This window comes from Mesoplodon mirus (genome assembly GCF_964341445.2).
Source record: "Mesoplodon mirus genome assembly, chromosome: 11".
Classification (NCBI taxonomy): Eukaryota; Metazoa; Chordata; class Mammalia; order Artiodactyla; family Ziphiidae; genus Mesoplodon; species Mesoplodon mirus.
Genome location: NC_138987.1, coordinates 510,292 through 532,858, shown reverse-complemented (window position 1 = coordinate 532,858; position 22,567 = coordinate 510,292). Strand labels below are relative to the sequence as shown.

At 52.0% G+C, this 22,567-nt stretch overlaps 1 long non-coding RNA gene and 1 pseudogene across 10 annotated transcripts in view; one reads left to right on the top strand and one right to left on the bottom strand.

Annotated features, from left to right (window-relative positions):
* Positions 1–9,649: 9,649 nt before the first annotated feature.
* Positions 9,650–10,955, top strand: LOC309812083 (phosphoethanolamine/phosphocholine phosphatase-like; annotated as a pseudogene). Its single transcript has one exon. The product of its transcript is annotated as a phosphoethanolamine/phosphocholine phosphatase-like (transcript).
* Positions 10,956–13,985: 3,030 nt separating this feature from the next.
* LOC309812543 overlaps positions 13,986–22,567 on the bottom strand; it is a 69,310-nt gene continuing 60,728 nt past the window's right edge. For 8 of the 9 annotated variants that reach the window (XR_014295336.1, XR_014295337.1, XR_014295338.1 and 5 more), the window contains one exon: positions 20,394–20,965. This is a non-coding gene — a long non-coding RNA (uncharacterized lncRNA). Of the gene's footprint in view, positions 14,826–20,393; positions 20,966–22,567 lie in introns of those variants that run through there. The other variant, XR_014295339.1, reaches the window with a different exon arrangement.

Here is a 22,567-nt window from a genome sequence, read left to right as displayed (position 1 = left end):
AGTGTCATTGCCTTGGTTAGGACTAGCATCAGAACCTTGGTTAGGGACAGTGTCAGGGTCTTAATTAGGACTGGGGTCAGGGCCTTCTGTTAGGCAGTGTCAGGGACTGAGTTAGCCATAGTGCTAGGTCCTTAGATGGAGACAGTATCAGGTCTTGACTTTGGACCAGCATCTAGGCCTTAGTTTGGGACAGCGTCAGGGCCTTGGTTAGGAGTAGCATCAGAGCCTTCTGTTAGGTACAGTGTCAGGGCCTGAGTTAGGAATAGTGTTAGGGCCTTTGTTAGGGACAGTATCAGGCGCTGACGTTGGACCAGCATCTAGGCCTTAGTTAGGGACAGTGTCATGGCCTTGGGGCTAAATTCACGGCCTGATTTAGGCACAGCATCAGGGCTTTAGTCGGCATAAGAGGCTCGACTTTAGCTAAAGATAGAGTTAGGTTAATATCTAGGTATAGTGTCAGGAAATGACCTGGGGATAGTGTCAATACCATAGTTACTGAGAGTACCAGGGGCCTTGTTTAGAACCAGTGTCAGGGCTTCAGGTAGGGACAGCGTCAGAGCCTGACGTAAGGAGAGCGACGGCCTGAGTGAGGCCTAGCATCAGGCCCTTAGCTAGGGACATTCTCAGGGCATGACTTAGGAGCAGCATTAGGGCCTTTGTAGGATGAGCATTAGGGTCTTTGTTAAAGACATGATCAGGGCCTGAGTTAGGAGTAGGTTCAGGGCCTTAGGTAGGGAGAGTGTCAGGGCCTTAGTTAAGACTAGCATCAGAGCCTTTGTTAGGCATCATGTCAGGGCCTGTGTTATGTGTAGTGTCAGGGTCTTTGTTAGGGACAGTGTCTGACCTGAGTTAGGAGTAGTTTGAAGGCTTTAGTTAGGGCCAGTGTCAGGGCCTGAGTTAGGAGTAGTCAGTGACTTAGTTAGGGATAGCATTAGGGCTTCAGGTAGGATAAGAGGCAGGACATTATCTACAGATCGAGTCAGGTTATGGGCTAGGGAAAATGTTAGGAAATGAGCGAGGGATAGTTTGAAGGCCTTAGTTATTCAGAACATCAGGGCCTTATTTAGGACCAGCATCAGGGCCTTATCTAGGGAAAGTGTCAGGCCAGGCTTAGGAGCAGCACAATTGCCTCTGTAGGATGAGCATCAGGGTCTTTGTTAAAGACATTCTCAGGGCCTGTGTTAGGGACAGCCTCAGGGCCTCACTTAGGGACAGCATCAAGGCTTACATCAGGAGAGTTCTAGGACGTTATTAAGACATTCGTTAGAATATATTCTCAGGATAGTGTCAGGACTTTAGATATTGACGGCAGCAGGGCCTTAGTTAGGGTCAGTGTCAGGGCCTTAGGACTAGCATCAGAGCCTTCAAAGGAATCGTGTGAGGGCCTGAGTTAGGTGTAGTGTCAGGGCCTTAGTTAGGGACAGTGTCAGGGCCTTAATTAGGACTAGCGTCAGAGCCTGAGTTAGGAGTAGTGTCAGGGCCTTAGGACTAGCGTCAGGGCCTTCTGTTACATACAGTGTCAGAACCTGAGTTAGGAATAGTGTTAGGGCCTTAGTTAGGAACAGTATCAAGCCCTGACCTAGGAGAAGCATCTAGGCCTTAATTAAGGACAGTGTCACAGACTTGGGACTAAATTCAGGGCCTGAGTTAGGCACAGCATCAGGGCTTTAGTTATCATCAGAGGGAGGACATTAGCTAGTGACAGGGTCAGGTTAACATCTAGGGATCGTGTCACGACGTTAGTTACTGACAGTACCAGGGCCATTTTTAGAACCAATGTCAGGGCTTCAGGTAGGGACAGCATGAGAGCCTGACTTAGGGAGAGTGACAGGGCCTGAGTGAGGCCTAGCGTCAGGCCCTTAGCTGGGGACACTGTCAGGTCATGACTTCAGAGCAGCATCAGGGCCTTTGTAGGATCAGTATTAGGGTCTTAGTTAAAGACATGTTCAGGTCCTGAGTTAGGAGTAGGTTCAGGGCCTTAGTTACGGAGAGTGTCAGGGCCTTAGTTAGGAGTAGCATCAGAGCCTTTGTTAGGTATCGTGTCAGGGCCTGAGTTAGGACTAGTCAGGGCCTTAGTTAGGGACAGCATTAGGGCTTCAGGTAGGATCAGAGGCAGGACATTAGCTATGGATCGAGTCAGGTTAAGGGCTAGGGATAATGTCAGTAAATGAGCAAGGGATAGTTTGAGGGCTTTAGTTACTCAGAGCATCATCAGGGCTTTATTTAGAAGCAGCGTCAGGGCCTTATCTAGGGCCAGTGTCCGGGAAAGGCTTAGTCACACCACAAGTGCCTCTGTGGGATCAGCATCAGGGTGTTGGTTAAAGATATTATCGGGGTGTCTGTTACGGACAGCCTCGGGGCCTCACTTAGGGACAGCGTCAAGGTTCACTTAGGGAGAGTTTCAGGACTTCAGTAAGAGATGGGTCAGGATCTAAGCTCAGGACTGTGTCAGGATATAGATATTGACAGCAGCAAGTCTTTATATAGGGACAGTGTCAGGGCCTGAGATAGGAGTAGCATCGGTGCTTTTGTTAGGTTAGGGTTAGGGTTAGGGTTATGGATAGAGGTTTTGGGTTAGAGGTTTAGGGTTAGGGTTAGGTGTTAGGGTTAGGGTTAGCATTAGTGTTAGTTATGGGTAGGGTTAGTTAGGGTTGGGGTAGGGTTAGGTTTAGGGTTAGGGATTAAGGTTTAGGGTTTAGGGTTAGGTTTAGGGTTTTAGGGTTTTAGGCTTTCAGAGTTAGGGTTTAGGGTTAGGGTCAGGGTCAGGGTCAAGACTAGGGTTTTGGGGTTAGGGTTTAAAGGTTACAGTGATGGTTAGGGTAAGAGGGTAGGCTTAGGGTTATCATACGGGTTACGGTACAGGTTAGGGTATGGCTACAGCTTAGGGTATGTGTTAGGGTACAGGTTAGGCTTAGGGTATGGATAAGGGTTAGGATACAGGTTAGGGTACAGTTTAAGGTTAAGGCATGGGTTAGGGTTGGGGTATGGGTTAGGGTCAGGGTCGGGTTAGGGTTAGGGTTTAGGGTTTAGGGTTAGGGTTAGTGAACGGGTAAGGTTTATGGTAAAGGTGAGTGTTAGGATAGCGTTAAGGTTAGGTTTAGGGTTAGGGTAAGGTTTAGGTTTAGGGTTACGGGTTAGGGTTAGGGTTAGTGTTAGTGTTGGGTTAGGGTTAGCTTTAGGGTTAGGGTCAGGGTCAGGTTCAGGGTTAGGGTTAGGTAAGGGTTAGGTTAGGGTTAGAGTATGGGTTAGGGTATGGGTTAGGTTATGGTTTAGTGTTTGCATACGGGTTAGGGTTGGTATGGGTTAGGGTATGGTATGCCTTAGTTTTAGGATTCGGGTATGGGTTAGGGTACGGCTATGGGTTAGGGTTAGGGTATGGGTTAGGGTACAGGTTAGGGTATGGGCTAGGGCTATGGTACAGTTTAGGGTATGGAGCAAGGGTGTCCTTAAGGGAGTGGCTTGGGGTCAGGAGGCGGTGGAGACTGTGTTTCGTGGGAGAGTCTTGCACACCTGTGACATTTCGTTCTCGGGGTCAGCACGGCAGCGCGGATCCACCATCTGCCCATTTTTCTGTTCCTTCATCGCTCACTCATTCCCTTGCTCATTCGTTCATTGACCCTCTCGATCCGTGACTTGAGCAGTTACTAAGGGTGTTCTGTCTGCAGCAAAACACAGGATGCAGAGGGTCCGAGAGATCTGGCCATCGGTGAGACTAAGGCCTGCTCAGCGCGTCACTCATGGTGAGCCTGGGAGTGAACTGTGCACCAGGGCAGGGGCTCTAGGGGGACGAGAAGACCATGCAACTGGGGTGCTGCCGCTTCCCGCCTCCTCTCCCTCAGGCTCCCTGGCCTGCCTGCGTCCCTGTGGCACAGCTCTGTGTTTGTTCACACTTTGTGTGGTAGAGGCCTGGAGGAGATGGTCAGTGTCCTCATGGGAGGATCCTGCTGCCCACAGAGGACCTGGGACTCTGAATCCAAGTTCAGCAAGGGGAATACTCTGGAACTTTCTGACCCTCCAGGCACCAGAAGCCTGGGAGCTTGGCTGGGCTCCCGTACCCACTTCTTATGCAGTCTCCCTGGATCCCCCATCCCACCATGGTGAGGATCCAGAAGGTGCTTTGTGAGGCCCTTTCCAGTCTGGGCAGCACCAGGGCCCTGGGGCTCTTCCAGGCCCAGAGCATCTCTGAGTATGTTCCAGTGTAGTGAAAAATTGACAGTTTTCACACAGTGTAGAACAAGCCTGGCGGTTATTTATGGTTTGTGTTGTGTGTGATTTTTTATGGTCTTGGAGAGTCCTATCATTTTTTTATGCATCAGCACATTTTCCCACAGCACGTGCTTGAGTCCACAGGCTCAGGGGGTATTCCTGGGTTCTCTGGTCAGGAAGGCCCAGTCAGACTGGGAGACTGATCACACCCAAGGCCTGGTCCTTGTCAGGCAGAGGGCTGGAGATAGTCCAGTTGAGGTAGGATTGAGGCTCATTCCAGGAGGGTCATCCTGACTGTGGTCTAAAGAGATGCTGCTGCTTCTGGGAATATTTTTTTCTAGAGGAGAAAAACAGAGATGTTGTATAGAGCATGACTTGGACTAACAGGCAAAGGCAAGTCCGTGGAGGCCTGCGAGAGGGGGATCATGTCTCCCAGATCTTCATGGACTGTAGACCCAGCACCTCTGCAATCAGCCCCAGGTGGAGCAGCATTAAGACATACAAGAAGTGGACTTGGGTCAGACTGCAGCTTTGTGATTGTGCACAGAGACGGCTGACTGTTTCCCAACTCCAGGGTTCTAGAACTGGGGCCTCTGGAGGACATAGGCATTCAGGAATATGGTGAAGTGCTTATGGAAGAGTAGATAGCAAAATGTAAGCCTCAGCCCAGAGCAAGATACCATGCAAGATAACACAAGACCCCAGTCCGGAAGTAGCACAGACATGACCTGCAACTGACACTCAGACTTGCTTCTCCCGCGAGCGGCTGGGGCAGCGGAAGGCTCGGCTGAGGCAGCTGAGCAGGCTGGGTCTGTACCCCACGACTGGGCAGGGCAGAGCGTGCTTGAGCCTTCAACTAGCCTCTGTGACAGATGCAGGGCCGTGACCATCTTTATTTCCCAGGGACCATCTGCTGTCTCCTCGTTCTTGGGGAGGGTGAAACAAAAACAAACTTTGTGAAATTTCCTGAGCTTTTGTGTGTATGTGTGTGCATTACGTGAGTGTGTGCAAGCATGTGCATGTGTGTGCTGTCTGTGCACAGGTCTGTGTACATCCGAGTGCATGTGAGTGTGTTTATGTGCAGGCAGGCACATGTGTGTATGCACGTGTTTTTGCATGCGCAGCACGTGTGATTGTGTGCCTGTGTGTGACTGCAGTCCATCTTTTCATGTGTGTGTGTACATGTGTGTGAATGCCGGTATGCTTGGGCATGTACGTGCACATGTGTGTGTACACATGCGTGCTGTGGGGGGATGAGGAAGGCATGGAGTTGTTGCTTTCTGGTGCCGCCTTCCCCCACCCTCCCTTTTGCTGTGGCCTCAGCACTTTGTGGTGAAGTGTAGAGACTCAAAAGGAGGACCACTACCCGCTACCGTCAGTGATCTGCCTGCTCATCCTCATGGTCATCCATCTGTCCAGTAAACATCCCTGAGCCTGTGCCATGTGCTGGGGCCTGGGGTCCACAGTGAAGCAGGTGCATGCTCTCAGCTTTGCTCAGCCCAGCCGGGCATGGGGCAGAGAAGCTGCAGGCCAGGTGTGTCTGTGGAGGGAGAGGTTACCTCTGGCTGGTGAGTCAGCGGAGGTGGCAGCTGAGCTGAACTGAAGGAGCGGGCTGGACGGAGCTCGCTCTAGAGGAGGGTGGGGGCAGGGGGCAGAGGAACGGGCTGGGTGCCTGGCTCGCGGGGAGGACGCATCGCAGAGGGGCTGCAAGGGTGGCCAGACAGCTAGCTTTGACTTCATTTTATAGACAGAGAGAACAGTTTTGGAACCAGAGTGACAGGATTAGGCCCACATTTTTCCTCTGGTGGCGGCTGAGGGGTTTGATGGCAGAAGAGAGGAGATGGGCCGAGGAACAGGGGTGACGGTGGGGGCTGTGCCTCCGCCAGGCTTCCAGCCTCTTTGTGGTGGTCCCTTGGGCCCACAAGGTTAGCACGCACCTTGTGTGAGGCCGGAATGGGGCTTCCTCTTCATTCCTTCTTTCCCAGAAGTAAACGCAACACAGTTTGGAGTTGGTGAGACTGAGGGGGCCATCTTGCAGGAAAGGCAAGCGTCAGCGTTGGCTGGGGTGCCTACCTGGGGTCAAGGGGGAACCCTTAGCCAGACCCGCAGACCCCAGGGAAGGACACGGTGTGCTCAGAGAGGCAGGGATAGTCAGGAGAGCCAGGTGTGCAGAGAAGGCTCGGCCAAGGGGGCCCTGGGGGCTCAGGCACTCAGGGAGTGAGGGGAGGGGTGGCCAGACAGCTGTGAATGAGGCCCAGGGGTTGATGGGGTCGTGCTGTGTACAGGGTGGACACACAGGGCCCGAGGCTGTTCTGTAGGGAACGTCTGCCGGCTGCCGTGGGCTCTGGAAATTGTCTGCGGGTTGCCATGCCTCCTGGGGCTCTCTGGCCCAGGCCCTAGCCGGGAGCTGCCTGTCCAGCCTACCCCGGCTCCACCTCCAGACTGCGCAAGGCTGGGCGGGCGGGATGGGCTCCTCGTGTCTCAGTTGCCATGACCTGTGACGTTTCCTTTCCAGTTGCCAGGTTCATTATAAGGATATATGTACAGTTTGTTGCGTTGTCTTGCGCCACCCGTTGGCTTAGGGAAGAACTGCCCTGGTAGGTTGGCCTTCAAGATGTGCTACTTCAGAGCCTCCATCTGACATACTCTTCCCTGTCCGAAATGCAAACACAGCACACACTCCCTGCCTGGTTTGGGAATGATGACACCTCACCTCTCGCCCCTCCTACCCTGTCCTGCCCACACTCCAACCTCAAGGACACTTCCGTTCCCCATCTGACTCCCGACCCCTCCAGCTGGCTGGGGACAGGCAGCCTCATGAGACAGTGTGCACAAAGCTTTCTGGCTGGGCTGTGAGGATGGGGACCAGGTCCCACCTGTGCCAATGAAGTAGGCGTCTCACCTGGATTTGTCTCCGGGCTCTTGAAGGTGGACTGAAGGTCAGACAGTCCAGAGGCCAAGGGCCCCAGAGGAGGGGGGTGTGGGCGCAGGTAGACCAGGAGCAGCTGCCCCTCTGGTCAGGAGAGTCCAACAACCCAGGGCTTTCTGGTTCCTGGGGGGAGGAGAGGGCAGAGGCAGTGGGGGCCGAAAGACAGGTCCTGCTTCACCTCTGGATGGAGCCACTCAGCTGAGCCCAGGTTTTGAGGGATTAGAGTTAAAGGATGCAGGCTAGAGGGTCAGGGTTAGAGGGTCAGGTTAGATGGTCTGAGTCAGGGTCAGGGTAAGGGTTAGGAGTTTACAGGTCAAGGTCGAGTATCTAGGGGCTAGGGGTTAGGAGCATTAGGGTTTAGGATTAGAGATGAGGAGGTTAGGGTTAGGGAGTGAACAGTAGAGATTTGGGCGTTAGGGTTAGTGGGTTAGTGTTAAGCACAACTGGCCCACGGACCCCCTAACCCCACACCTCTTGAGTCCTGTAGGACGGACAGGACTTGCCCGGGGTCACTCACGAGTGTGGGGTTCACCTGGGCCGCTGGTTATCTACCCCCATCCTGGAACCTGAGAGCAGAAGAACAAAACGTCTGCTTGGGTCACCGACTGTTTCAAATCCACCTCAACCTCAGTCAACGGTTGTTAGGGCCTCAGAAGCCCACAGGGTTTCCTCCTACCTCAGAACTGGAAAGAGTAGTGCTGGCCCCACTTGGCCTGGGCAGCCCGGGTCCAGCAGAGGCCTGATTGAGCTCACTCCATGGTCATGTTATGAATTTATACAGAACTTGGTGCAGCGACCTACCAGCCCCCAGGTGCTGCCTCCTGAGGGCTGCTGGGGCCCTCCTGGGACTGCAGGCATCCTTTGTCCCATCTGAGTGGGCATCAATAGACATCAAGTCTCAGGACAGCCCTTGACCTCTGACCATCCAGGCAGTCATCTGTGGTCCTCCAGCTCAGGCCAGCCTGGTCCCTGTCAAGTCTCTGTGGCCAATTACTGAGCTGACCTTGCCGCTGGGCAATTGAACAGCTACCTGGGCAGCACAGACAGCCCTTTGGGATGTTTCAGTTACTAACATCCTTGTGGTTGAGAAAAGGGCCTCCCCCTCACAGGCTCATAGCCTGCCAAGCGAGGTAATAACCGTCTAAACATTTGAGTGTGCTCCTGACACAACAACCATACAGCAGACCATGGCCTTGCAATCCTTTGTGCTTCCAGCTGTAACAAACTTTTGATATTCATACTCATTAAGAGTCAAAGATACGGGAGCAACTGGGCCACCCAGTGGACAGTTTGACACTGAGGCTGCATGGTCTTGGAGAGCCATGTGCACCCATGTGGTCTCTGAAAGCTGCCAATGATGGATTCCATGATACGGCATAATCCTTGAGCCTCCCACTGCTTCATTGAGCAAGAATTTCCTAACCACCATAGCATTTAGTCTCTGCTCTTTGTAAAGGAGGGAGGAGACTGGATAAATGAGCAGTATTGTTCTTGGGGGATGGGTGAGTCATGTGGCCAGGGGGCAGGTGTGACTCCTGGGCTCCCACCACCAGAGACATCAAGGAGGGCTGTGCCTTTTGCAAGAGGAAGAGGTTCTTGCTGTTGTGGACGGACAGCAAGAGCACTGGATGGGTGGCTGCAGCCCCTGACCCTAAATCAGCCCCTTCCTTCCTTGGCCTTCAGATCCCACAGCTGTGCAGTGGGCCGTCAGTGGTGTGGAATCTGCCGCTTTCCCCTATCCAGCATCTGTTCTCATGCCAAAGTCCAGAACCTCAGCTTTCCTTTGGGCACTTCTTACCTGTTTCCAGTCCAAACAGTTCCAGAGGGCTGATGCTACGTTCCACCCACCTTGAAGATGGGCATATGATCCACATTTAGCCAATCCCATGTTCCATCCTATGGGTGCTCTGATGGGTTCAAGGACGATGCTATGACCCAAACCAGGCCAATGACGTTTATTTTATTTTATTTTTTGGCCATACTGTGCACGTGGGATTTTAGTTCCCTGACCAAGGATCGAACCTGTGCCCCTTACATTGGGAGCTCAGAGTCTTAACCACTGGACCACCAGGGAAGTCCCATCCCCTCATTTTCAAAACTGCTATGGATTTAAAGCACACAAGATGGTTGTGATATGAGTGGCCTTTTCAGTATGACTTCTTTGACTTAGAATGTTTTCAATGTTTATCCATGTTGTAACATGGATTATCAGTGCTTCATTCATTTTTAAAATTGTGGTTAAAAATACATAACATGGGGATGGGGGGCAAGTGGAGGGAACGGCCCAGATGCACACCATTCACGGACCCTCTGGACTGGAGGGACTCGTGAGAACCGGAGCCCAGAAATCCAGGAATGGATAAGACGCAGCGTCCCCTCCAATTCCCGTGAGCACCCCTTGCTCCATCCTGTGCCCAAATACCTCAGCTAGGCCTTCTCCCCACTCTTTACACTCCAGACTCAGCGGGGACAGACCTCCGCAGCCGCCACTCCCCACCCTGCAGGAGAAGCTCAGAGGTCCTGTCCCCCTTTCCTCTGAGGGACTCTTTTTGGCGACCACAAAAGGATTTGGTCGCTCAGGACAAAGCTGGTAGAGGACAGTGGGATGGCTGCGCCCGGTGCACCATGCTTCCTCCTGACCTTCGACTTGGACGAGACTATCGTGGATGAAAACAGCGACGACTCCATCGTGCGCGTGCCGCGGCGGGCCAGCGGCTGCCCGAGAGCCTGCGTGCCACCTACCGCGAGGGCTTCTACAACGAGTACATGCAGCGCGTCTTCCAGTACCTGGGCGAGCAGGGCGTGCGGCCGCGGGACCTGCGCGCCATCTACGAGGCCATCCCCCTGTCGCCCGGCATGGGCGAGCTGCTGCAGTTTGTGGCCAAGCAGGGCGCCTGCTTTGAGGTTATTCTTATCTCAGATGCCAACACCTTCGGCGTGGAGAGTGCGCTGCGCGCCGCCGGCCACCACGGCCTGTTCCGCCGCATCTTCAGCAACCCGTTGGGGCCCGACCCTTGGGGGCTGCTGGCGCTGTGGCCCTTCCATGCGCACAGCTGCGCTCGCTACCCCACCAACATGTGCCAGCACAAGGTGCTCAGCGACTATCTGCGCGAGCAGGCCGACGACGGCGTGCCCTTCGAGCACCTTTTCTACGTGAGCGACGGCGCCAACGACTTCTGCCCCATGGGGCTGCTGGCAGGCGACAACATGGCCTTCCCGTGCCGCCACTACCCCATGCACCGCCTTATGCAGGAGGCGCAGAAGGCCGAGCCCAGCTCCTTCCGCGCCAGGGTGGTGCCCTGGGAAACCTCCACCGAAGTGCGCCTACACCTGCATCAGGTGCTGAGGACGTGGCCTGCAGGGCCCACCCGGGCGGGGAGGGGGTGGGGCGGTGGGGGTCGGGAAAGAGAAAGCTAGTTTTATTACTCCCTTTCCCTTTCGTTTCGGTATATCCCTCCAGGATTTCCCGGAATCCCAGGTTGGTCCATTTGGGGACTGGAGGAGGGAGTTGGGAGCTGTCCCCATCTGTACAGTTAACCGAGCTCAGCTGCCTCCCCCAGTTCCACTGCAAGCGAATTCTGGAGTCTGGCCGCAGCAGCGTGGCACGCCTATCTGAGCAGGCAGCAGTGTTTCCACAAACCTTGTCCTCTCAGTTGGGAGGACGGGGTTCCCTGTCAGGGTAGAGAAGGAACATGTCCCGCCGCGTTGTGGTTAACTGTTGCCTTGGGCTGCGTGGCCTCCCTCCTCCAGTCTTCTGTCCAGAGGACCTAGGCCCCGAAATGTACCCCTCGACCTCCCCCGCACCGGACTCCCCACAGAGAGAGGTGGCGCTCCTTGCTGATGGTCCCAGGCCTAGATCCTGCTTTACCTACCGTGACTGTACACTACACTCCTTGCCTCCCCCCCGCCCCGCCCACCCTGTTAGGATCCCCACAGGATAAAAAGCTAGAGGGAACAGTCACCTCCTGTTGGTGGAAAGAGGTAGCACACTGTCTCGGGGCTCGGGTCTGGCCAGCCAGGGACCTCACAGAGCCCGAAGATGTCTCCTTGCACCCCAGCCTCGTCTATGCAGCAAGAAACCAGGGACTTAACCAAAGTCCCCCCACTGACTGGGCCTTTTGAGTCCCCCTCCTCCCGTATGGAACAGAAAGCCATGATGCTGTAAAGCAGAGCCAGTGGAAACCCAAGGCCCACCTCCATCTTCTGGAGTTTCAGAGCTGTGAAGGAGGTGAAGGGGCGGAGGTGAGCGAGGTGTCTCACGCTGCCATCTGGGGGATGAGGGTGAGGTGAGCTCTGCTCTCAGAGAGCCCCACCTAAGTGAGGGAGCTGGTCCCCACTCTTGGAGTGCCCAGCCTGGGGAACCAAGACTGAATACATAACAAAGCAGGCAACAGGCAAAAGAGCAGGGTGCAGCCCACCTTCGCAGAGGGGCACAGGGGTCTAGTGTGGAGGGCTCAGTGAGCACCGAGGAGATGGGAGATGCTGCTGCTTAGGGCAGGCAGAGGAGGCTTAATGAGCGGGAGCCTTACAGGTGGGTTGCCTTTCAGTCCCTCGGCCCGCTAGCCCTGCAGGGCAATCATCAGGAGGTCATCAGAATTTTATTCAAAGTTGGCACTTGCAGCTGGAGACCCTGTCTTGCATGGCGTAAGGGTCCCCTGTGGGTAAGGTCACCAAACTCCTTGGCTTCCAGTTTTTTCCTGTCTCCAGCAGGCCTCTGGGTACCTCCTCTGTCTTTACCAGGACGCCTTCCCACTGCAATGGGGGGAAGGAACAGACACAGCTCACAGCCCAGGAGGCGTGCCGGACTGGTCCATTCTTGACTGGAGCAGGCTTTGGTGTGGGACTCAAGAGGTTCACTCAAGGTGGTGCTTGGGTCAGCATCCCAGAGATCCCAGGTTGTCAGCAGCTGGGCTGCACATAGTTCCCGGGGAAGAATCCAGACCCCTTTGAGCCGATGCCCTCACAGCAGCCATCGTAGTAGTGGCGGGTGATGCAGATAATGGTGCCCTCAGAGAAGGAGAGTTCATTGTCCTTCTGGCGGGTGTATGGGTACAGTGTCATTACTGCAGGGCGAGAGGAGAGGGGTGCCATGAGACGTGCCTCCTGCCCCACCACAGGGATGCTTGTGCCCACATACTGGACTCTAGGGGGCAATGTGGGGAGTGGGGCAGGAGATGCCTTCTTCAAAGCCCCAGGACTCCTCCCCAGCTGAGCTAATATTCAGTATCAGGCCAGCTGCTTCCCTCCTCTGTGGGGGTGCGGTGGGGTGGAATAAAAGGCTCCACAAGTGTGACACAAGCCATCCCCTCCACTCCAAGAAACTTCAGTGTTTGAGAGCAGGGCCCCAGGATCTACCCATGTTTTGTAATCTGCTTTCAGCCCCCGTTCATCCTGGTCTTCCCACAATGTGTCTGGCAGGTGCTGGAGGTATTGCTCAGTAGGTGCTCTAGTAGGTGCTCAGTAAATACAGCAACATTGAACAGTGTAGACTTGGCCGAGTGAGCCTTGGGCAAGTCACCTTAGTTTAACCTCTCAGGCTCAGCTTCGTCTGTTAAATGGGAGTGTGAAGATCGTAGGAGGTTAAGTAAAAGTGAGAAAATGGATGAGAAGCTTTGACTCTGGGGTCTGGTATAAAGCAGGGGCTAAATTATGTTAAACCCCCCCCACATAACATTTACCATTTAAATCATTTTGAGCATACAGTTCTATGGCATTAACTACATTCACGTTGTTGTACAAATATTCTCAGCATCCACCTCCGGAAGTTATTCATTTTCCCTATGGAAAATTCTGTATCAGTTTCTCTAAATTTTTGCCAACATTTGTTATTTTTAGCTTTCTTGATTGTAGGCCTTCTAGTGTGTGGAGGGGTCAGCGTTGTGGTGTTAACTTGCATTTCATCACGACTAATGACGATTAACATCTCTTCATGTGCTTGCTGACCATTTGTATGTCTTATCTGGAGAAGGGTCTTTTGAAGTCCTTTTTCCATTTAAAACATTGGGTTGTTTGCCGAGTCCTGCCAAGCGCCCCTCCTGGCGGCGTTGATGTCAGTGAGTCTAGCCTGGAGCGGTCTGCGCGCCGCAGGGGCCCGCGCCCCGGGGCATCGCTAGCTGCCTCTCAGGAAAGGAGACGCCCACCCCCCCCCCGGCGCCCGTGCCTGGAGCGCTGAGATCGTGCTGCGCCTAACGGGGCGGGTCTTGTTCGGCATTGGCTGCGGGTCACCTGAGCGCGGCGGCAGTCTGCGCGCCTCTTCCGGAAGAGAGTGTCCCGGAAGTGGGCGTCCCAGCCAGAGCGCACCTGTCCCGGGGCGTCCTCGGGGCTCCTCGCCGTTGGCGCCACGCGAGCTGGCGGGGGTCTAGGGAGCCAGCGCCTGGCGGCTGGGAATGACCCGTCCCGTGGGTCCCAGGCACCCCAGCGGCATCTGAGCGTGGAGCGGAGGGAGTCTAGGGAGCCAGCGCCCTGTGGCTGGGAACGACCCGTCCCGTGGGTCCCTGGCACCCCAGCGGCATCCGAGCGTGGAGCAGAGGGCTGCAGACCGCAGGTAAGGGGACAGTGGTTAGTGGGGGTGGGTGGAGGAAGGAACGACGAATTACACCAGAGCTGTTTGGTACAGGGGCAGAAACAGAAAACTCAGACGTACCACTGCAGAGGCCATGGGAGTTCAGTTGTAAATGCTGCTGGCTTTCAGTAGCCTGCAGCCATTCTCTTCTGTAGCTGATGGGATACAAAGCTCTACTGGGTTGTTCTTTGCATGGGATAGTCTTATTTTGCAGAAATTAAGCTCAGAGCCATCCTTGATGTGTAAGTGTAAGGTCAGATCTTAACAAACGGCATTGCGAAACAGAGGAAAGCTTCAAGTGAGCTTTATTAGGGGGCGCTCCCGGGCGAGGTTCACTGGTCCGAGAGAAAGGGGCCAGAGAAGTCGCCCCCCGGGCGAGGGCTGGGCAAGATTTTATAGGGGAAGAAGGGAAAGGGGTGTGGTGAATCTGGGAGGGCGCAGGGAATTCCTTATCTGGTGGTCTCTTCGGGTGTCGTGGCACTATCTGGTGCCGGTTACATCAGTCTTGGGACCGCTAGTCCCGTCCCTTGAAAGGCGGGAAGGCTGGGCCAGGTGGAAAGCCCCCAGGTCAGTTCCTGGAACTGGGTGGTCCGGAATGTCTCCAGGTCAGTTTCTGGAACTGGGTGGTCCGGAGAGTTTTGGTCTGATGCAACCTGTGAATCTGATTGCGTTCCCCTGCCTCGGGCCAGTTGGCCTTACATCCCGACATCTTTGGTGTAATGGGGCGGCGTTCTGATCTCTGGCTACTTCATGCTGAATGGGGGTGTCAAAAGAGGAGTCGGGGGCTTCCCTGGTGGCGCAGTGGTTGAGAGTCCGCCTGCCGATGCAGGGGACACGGGTTCGTGCCCCGGTCTGGGAAGATCCCACATGCCGCGGAGCGGCTGGGCCCGTGAACCATGGCTGCTGAGCCTGCGCGTCCGGAGCCTGTGCTTCGCAATGGGAGAGGCCACAACAATGAGAGGCCCACATACCACAAAAAAAAAAAAAAAAAAAGAGGAGTCGGGCGACCAGAGGTCCGAGGCTTAGGGGAGAGCAGTGGGGGTTTCTGTAGGAAGCAAGGTGTAAGGACCAAGGAACATTTGGTTTGTGGCCACCCGAGAGACTTCCTCCATGCGCCGGCGAAGGAACCTAAGAAAACGGGGCAAACATGAGCAAGATACAGATGAGAATTAAGGGGCCTCAGATTGGTGTTAGCCAGGTATAGAGGGTGGATCGCCACCAATCGGGAATTGGGGAGGCGGACTGTTGGTGTTTGCGTTGGAGTTCTTCTCTTAAGCGATGGAGGGCGTTTACAGCAGCATTCCTCCTGTAGGAAGAGGCAGGTACCTCCTTTGTCGGCTGTCAGGAGATCCAGGGCTTGTCGATTCTGGAGAGCGACTCGGGCTAAGGAGGTGATTTGGCACTGGAGAGAGGAGATGGAGGCGGCGGAGCCTTCAATGGCTAGCTGGAGTTTATGTTCTAAGTCGCGGGATGTTGAGACACTATGTGTTAGAGCTCCCCGCCCCGCCCCCCGAGGCCTGCAGCGACCAGGGAGGAGGCGAGAGAGATGCCTGCGACCAGAGGAAGAAAGATAGCTCTTTTTTTGTCGGGTAAAGGGCGGCATGATTAGCGAGGAAAATTCGTCTTGGCTATACAGTGTGAGTTGTGGGACAAGAGTAACGGGGATACATGGGAAGGGGGAGGAAGAATTGATCTCTTTTGTGAGGGAACCATTGCACCACAAAAACATGCCTGGTGGTGCTTCAATTGATGTGTTTACCGTGAGGGATGTGTTGCAAAGAAACGCAGTATCAGGTAGATTTGGGCGGCTGCCGTAACAGATGGTGAGATTTTTGTGAATCAAGGAATATGGGGACTTTTAACGGGGAAAAAGGTGGGTTTGGGGATGTGTAGGAAGTAGAATTGAAGGGCTGGTCGAGTGGGACAGCAGCCAAGGGTGGACGGCCAAGCGAGGCACATAGAAAGCAGTCAGAGATGTTACCTATTCCTGTGTGGTTGAGTATCTGTAGTGTTTGTTTGGTCAGTTCGGCTGCTGCTGCTAGGGCCCGAAGGCATGGTTGCCATCCCCGAATGGTTGGGTCTAGCTGTTTGGAGAGGTAAGCCACAGGGCGGTAGGAAGGCTCTACAGGCTGGGCAAGGAGTCCAGTGGCTATTCCGGCCCGTTCATCTACAAAAAGGTGAAAAGGTCGGTTTGGGTTGGGCAGAGAAAGGGGAGAAGATATCAGAGCATTACGGAGGGTGAGAAAGGCCTGTCGAACGGCGGAAGGAGAGGTGAGGGGTCCTTGAGGGGTTTCTTTAGTGGCTAGATATAAGGGTTTAGCGAGGAGAGCAAAGTTAGGGATCCAGTGTCGGAAAAATCCTATAAGGCCCAAAAAAGAGAGAATTTGTTCCGCTGTTTCCGGAGGCTGGAGTTCACGGATAATCTGGGTGTGATCGGCTGTTAGACCTTTGGTGGTGGGGGTAAGGTGGAGCCCCAGGTAGGTTACAGAAGATACAGATAACTAAGCCTTGGCTGGAGACCCGATAACCGCGAGAGCCAAGGTAATTGAGGAGATCTGCAGTATGTTGTCTTGAGAGGCTGAGATGGGCTACAAAGGAGGAGGTCATCTACATATTGAAGGAGTGTGCTGGGGGTACCGGAGCAGGAAGTGAGGTCCTGTGCCAGCGCCTGACCGAAGAGGTGAGGACTCTCGTGGAAGCCCTGGGGAAGAACTGTCCAGGTGAGCTGACTGGAAGTATGAGTATCCGGATCCGTCCAGGTAAAGGTGAAGAGAAAATACGAGTCAGGATGTAGGGGGATAGTGAAAAAGGCATCTTTGAGATCCAGAACCGTAAAGTGGGTTGTGGATGGGGGGATATGGGAGAGCAAGGTGTATGGGTTTGGTACTACTGGGTGGAGAGGGATTATGGCTTCATTGATTAGGAGGAGGTCCTGGACTAGGCGATAATCCCCAGAGGCCTTGCGGACAGGCAGGATGGGGGTGTTTCAGGGAGTCAGTGGGGATAAGGAGTCCCTGGTTTAGGAGTCTGGTGATAACAGGTTGTAGGCCCCTAAGGTGAGTCTCAGAGATGGGAAATTGGGGCCTTGATGGAAATTTGGAGAGGTCCTTTAGGCGGATGAGGACGGGGGAATGGTGTGTTGCTATTATGGGCTTAGAAGCATCCTAGACATGGGGATTGATTGGGTTCCGTGTGATTGGAAGAGGGGGATAGGAGGGGGAGGGTTCTAGAGACAGGCCGAGAAGAGGAAGCAGGAGTTGGGAGGAGGGGACCTTAGGGTCAAGTCTATCCAGCTGGAGGGAGGCCCCTAAGTGGAAAAGGACATCTCGGCCTAGCAAGGGAACTGGGCAGGATGGTATGACTAAGAAGGAATGAGTAAAAGGGAGTCCTTCGATATGACATGGGAGTGGACCGGTCTGGAGTGGGAAGGATGGTTTGCCATCAATACCCATGATCGAGATCTGGGAAGGAGAAACTGGCCCGGAATAAGTAGGCAGGACCGAATAGGTAGCCCCCGTGTCCCCCAGAAATGAGATGGGCTTACCCGCTACCTGTAGCGTTACCCTGGGCTCGGTGAGGGTGATGGGGGTCTTCGAGTCCGGGTGCTGTCAGTCGTCAGTCAATCCCAGCAGTTCGAGTGGTAATGCCATTGGGTCGGCCTGCCCCCCACGTGGAGACGCTGAGGGAGGGCCAGTCGTAAGGCAGTCACTCTTCCTTCCAGTGGCCCGTTAACCCGCAGCTGGGACAGGGCTTAGAAGGAGGTCGGGGATGGGGACATTGGTGAGCCCAGTGGCCTTTTCCGCATTTGAAGCAGGCCCCCAGCGGGGTTGCCTTTTGCAGACCCCATGGATGCTGTGATACATGGGAGATGGCCGGCCTTAGGGCAACTACAAGAGGTTGGGTTTGGAGGGCCACCTTCTGGTGCATCCGAGCCTGTCAGCTGGATCCTGCCAAATCCTCACGGCCAGTGTAGACTTTAAAGGCCATCTTTACCAGATCTCGAATAGGGGTTTGAGGGCCATCTTCTGCCCGTTTTAATTTCTTTCGGATGTCTGGGGCTGATTGGGTGATAAAATGGGTGGCTAGGACCGCTGCCCCTGCCGGGGTGTCGGGATCCAGCTGGGTGTAGAAAGTTAAGGCCGCTGTAAGGCGATAGAGAAAGATAGCTGGATTTTCGTTAGGTTCTTGGATTATCTCCTTAGTTTTTCAAAATTGACTACCTTATGAGCAGCAGCCTGCATGCCAGCCAGGAGGCACTGGATCATGAGGTCGTGTTTATGATGGCCATCTTGGCCTTCCTGATAAGTCCAGCCTGGATTGGTACCAGGTACAGCAGTCACTCCGACAGGCATGGAGTTGTCGGTAAGGTGAACCTGATCTGCATGGTTTCGGGCAGCAGTTTGAATTCTCTTTCCCTCTCATCAGGGGTCAGAGTAGAAGATAGGATCACAGAGATATCATACCAGGTTAGATCGTAAGCTTGAGAGAGGTAGCAAAATTATTTGATGTAGCGGGAAGAGTCCGCCGAAAAGGAGCCTAATCGCGTTTCTATTTGAGAGAGAACTTGGAGGGAAAAGGGAACATGAACTGTAACTAATCCTTCCGCTCCTTCTACCTCCCTCAGAGGGCAGAGGAGATTCGGATCTTGGGAGTCGGGAGAGCGTGTATGTGCACTAATTGGCGAAGCAAGGGGTGAGGGAGGAGAAACCGTTGAGGGAGGCGGGGGAGCGGTTGGATGGGCCGGAGCGGCTGCGGGATGAGGAGGGACCGCTTCAGGGTTGGGTGGAGGCTGGAGAGGAGCTCTGGAGAGGGGAGAGGCGAGAGATTCGGGTGGGTCGCCTAGTAGAGAGGAGTCATCATCAAAGGAAATTAGGGGCTTGGATGTAGGAGATGTCTGTTTGGCAGGAAAGATCTGGGAAGTGGAACAATTGACGTAGAGGGAGGGGCGGGAGCATAAATACCAGAAGGCCTGAACATAGGGGACCTCGGATCATTTGCCCATCCTGCGGCAGTAATTATCTAGATCACGGAGGATGTTAAAATTGAAAGTCCCTTCAGGAGGCCATTTGGATTGACTGTCTAGAGAATATTGTGGCCTGGCCACAGTGGAATAGAAAATAAGCCGTCAGCAATGGAGAACTTGGGAGAAACCGAGGGCTGTAAAATTGGCTAGGAGACACCCCAGGGGTGTCTTAGAATCTGGTTTCGATTCTGAGGTTCCCATGACCCCCAGTCTGTCCCTGAGTGAATGGAGGAGGAGAGAGGCGTGCCTGGTCTCAGTCTCCAATTCACGGCAGGTCGGAGAGCAGTCAGGTGATTGGGACGTCTCCACAGTTCCATAGACCTCACTTGCTATATGGTCGGTCTTTTGATATATGTATTTAATAGGTATTTGTACACGTATGGTAACCCTAATCTTAATTTTTCCATTCACCCCACCTATCCTTTTAGATAAGCATACTTCTAAGTCTGTGAGTGTCTTTCTCTGTGGAAATATGTTCATTTGTGTTAGTTATTAGTTAACACCTGTAAGTGATATCATAGGATATAGGTTTTTGCTTTCTGACTTACCTCATGTTCTGTGATTATCTCCAAGCTCATCTATGGTGCTTCAAATAGCAGTGTTTCATTGTTTTCCATGGCTAATATTCTGTTGTATAAATAGACCACTTCTTTATCTGTTCATCTGTTGATGGACATTTTGGTTGCTTCACTGTCTTGGCTATTGTGAATAAGGCTGCAGTGCAGATTTTGCAGCCCGGGTCTTCTCGATTCAGGTCTCAGGTGAGAGGCCCAGTGGTGTGACTGCTGGATTGAATGGTACCTCAATTTTTATTTTAATTGCAGCTCCCTTCTGTTCTCATTATTGGCTGTTACCACTTTACATCTCACCAGAAGCTAGAGGGTACAGTCTTCTCTAAAACCCCTTCAATACTTATTGTTTGTAGTATTTTTGCTGATGGCCAGTTGACTGGTGTGAGTTGAAACCTTTTTGTAGATTAGATTTGCACGAGTCTAATAATTACTGAGGTTGGGCTTTTATCCATTTTCCTTTTTTTAAAAGAGAGTGAGCCAAATTAACCTCTTCATATTATTTTCTTGAAAAATTTGCAGTTTTGAATTTCTTTGGCCATTCCCTACCTCCGCACAGTTGTTTAGGGCAGGTGTCCTTTACAGCCCTGAGTCCTTCTGAATGTTAAGTGACCATTAGCGGTGGGTTTAAAGCCGCTCTTGTGGGAAACGGCCACAAGGCAGCAGCATTTCTACATTTCCAACTCTGGGTTTTTGGGCAACAGAGCTTTCCTGGAAATCGTGTTAGTAAGCTGCAAATTAGAGTGGAATGTGCCAGCGAAAAGCCCCAAGAGTTTATATCTCCTAAATTATTGTTTGTTTTTTAAATTTAATTTTTATTAATTATCAGAGCAAATTTGATAAAAATGTAGATTCTCCTAGGTGTACAGTCTCCGGTTCATCCTATCAATGTATCCGTCTATTCCTCTTTGGATCCTTTCCCGTGTATGTTATTATAGAGTGTTGAGTAGACCTCTCTTCGTATTCCATAGGTATTGTGTGATTATATATTTCATGTGTATTAGTACATGTCTGTTAACCCCCATATCCTAATTCATACATTCCTTACACCTTTCCATTTGGTTAAACATAATTTGGTTTTCTGAATCTATGTGTGTTCTCTTGGAAATTATTTCATGGGTATCAATTTTTAGGTAACACCTATAAGTGATGTCATAGGATGTCTGTCTTTCGGTTTCTTTCTTACTTCAAGTTGGGTGATTATCTGTAGATCCTTCTATAGTGGTGCCAACGGCACTGTTCCATGCTTGTTCATGGCTAATATTCCATTGTGTACATGGACGACTTCTTCTTGGTGCATTTTTCTGTTGATGGATATTTTGGTTTCTTCCAGGTCTTGGGATGGTACATGTTGCTGCAGTGCAGGATTGCCAGCCTGTGTCTTTTTGATTCTGGTCTAATCAGGTGATAACCCCATGAGTGGGCCTACAGGATCACATGGTAGCTCCATTTTTACCCCTAAACGCACCTCCAATCTGTTCTCACTACTGGCTGTTACCAGGTTACATCCCACCAGCAGCTAAAGGGTACAGAGTTCTCTAAAACCCCTTCAGCATTTATTCTTTGTAGACTTTTTTTTTTTGCTGATGATCATCCTGAAGGCTGTGAGGTGAAAGTCTTTGTACACTGGATTTGCATGGCTTTATTAATTCCTGATGTTCAGCCTTTTTCCATTCCTGTTTTTTTAACAAAGAAAGAAAGAAAAAGAAACAGAACACAAATGTGCGTAAAATATGCCTCTTGAAACTGTCGGTTTGAAATATGGACGTCTTTTGAATTTTTGGTCTATATACGACCCCAGGATTTGTTTTCAGGGCAGGTGTCATTTACAGGCCTGCAATGATTTTGAATATCAACTGACCATTAGCGCTGGGATTAAAGCTGCTGTTGTGTGAAACGGCCACAAGGTGGCAGCAGTTCTCCCTTACCAAATCTGGTTACTAGGGCAGCAGAGCCTCAATGGAAGTCGTGTTCTAGATTGTAATTTAGAATGGAATGTGCCAGGAGAAAGCCCCTCAAGTTTGTCTCACTACTTCCTTGTTCGTTTTTTTAATATAATTTTTATTTTTTATCACAGCAAGTTTGATTTCAATATTTAGCTTGTTCTAGGTGTGCAAGATGTCATTCTTGTACACATAAACATGTGTGTATTCTTCCTGGGATCGTTGCCCATGTACGTTATGACAGAATGTTGAATAGTCTTCTCTTGGAATTCTGTAGGTCTTTGGTGATTATATATTTCACCTGTGTTTGTATACGTCTGTTAACCCCAATATCCTAACGTATCCAATCCACACAAATTTCCATTGGTGAAACGTAAGTTTGTTTAATGAATCTGTGATTGCCCTTCTCTGTGGAGATATCTTCACTGGTATCAATTTATAGGTAACACCTATAAGTGATATCATACGATATGTGTATTTCCCTTTCTGATTTACTACATGTTGTGTGATTACCTCTAGACTCATCTACGGTGCTGCAAATGGCATTGTGTCCTTTTTTTCCTTGGCTAATATTCCGTCTGTACATGTACCAGTTAGTCTTTTTCCACTCATCTGTTGATGGACTTTTTGGTTGCTTCCATGCCTTGGCTATTGTAATGCTGCGGCAATGCACATATGCCTGCCTGTGTCTTTCCAATTATGTCTTCTTAGGTTATAGGCCCAGGGGTGGGCCTGCTGAATCATATGGTAGCAAAATGTTTACCTTGTAAAGGCACCTCCATTCTGTTCTCATTAGTGGCTCTCACCAGGTTACGTCCCACTTAAAGTTGAGGGTATGCACTTCTCCACAACACCTTCAGCATTTATTGTTTGTAGATTTTTGCTGATGTTTATTCTGACTAGTGTGTTCTGATACCTGTTTGTGGTTGGATTTGCATGTGTCTCATAATCCCTTGAAATTGAGCTTTCTGGCATGTCCTTTTATTCTTCAAACTGTGAGTACAGCTTACCTCTTCAAATTGTTTTCGTGAAGTATGTGTGATATTTAGAAATATTTTGGCCATTACCTCCCTCAAGACATTTTGAGGGCAGGTTTCATTTACAGCCCTCCAGTACCGGTGCATATGAAGTGACCCTTAGCACAGGTTTTAAAGATGCTGTTGCAGGTCAAGGCCAGAGGGCAGCAGCATTTCTGCTTTTGCCAATCTGGTAACTAGGGAAAAAGATCTTCCTGGCAGTGGTGTTCCTCGGTTATAAATTAGAGTGGAATGTGCCCGGATAAACCCCCAAAAGCTGATGTCTCCTTACCTATGTTTGTTTTCTAAATTGAATTTA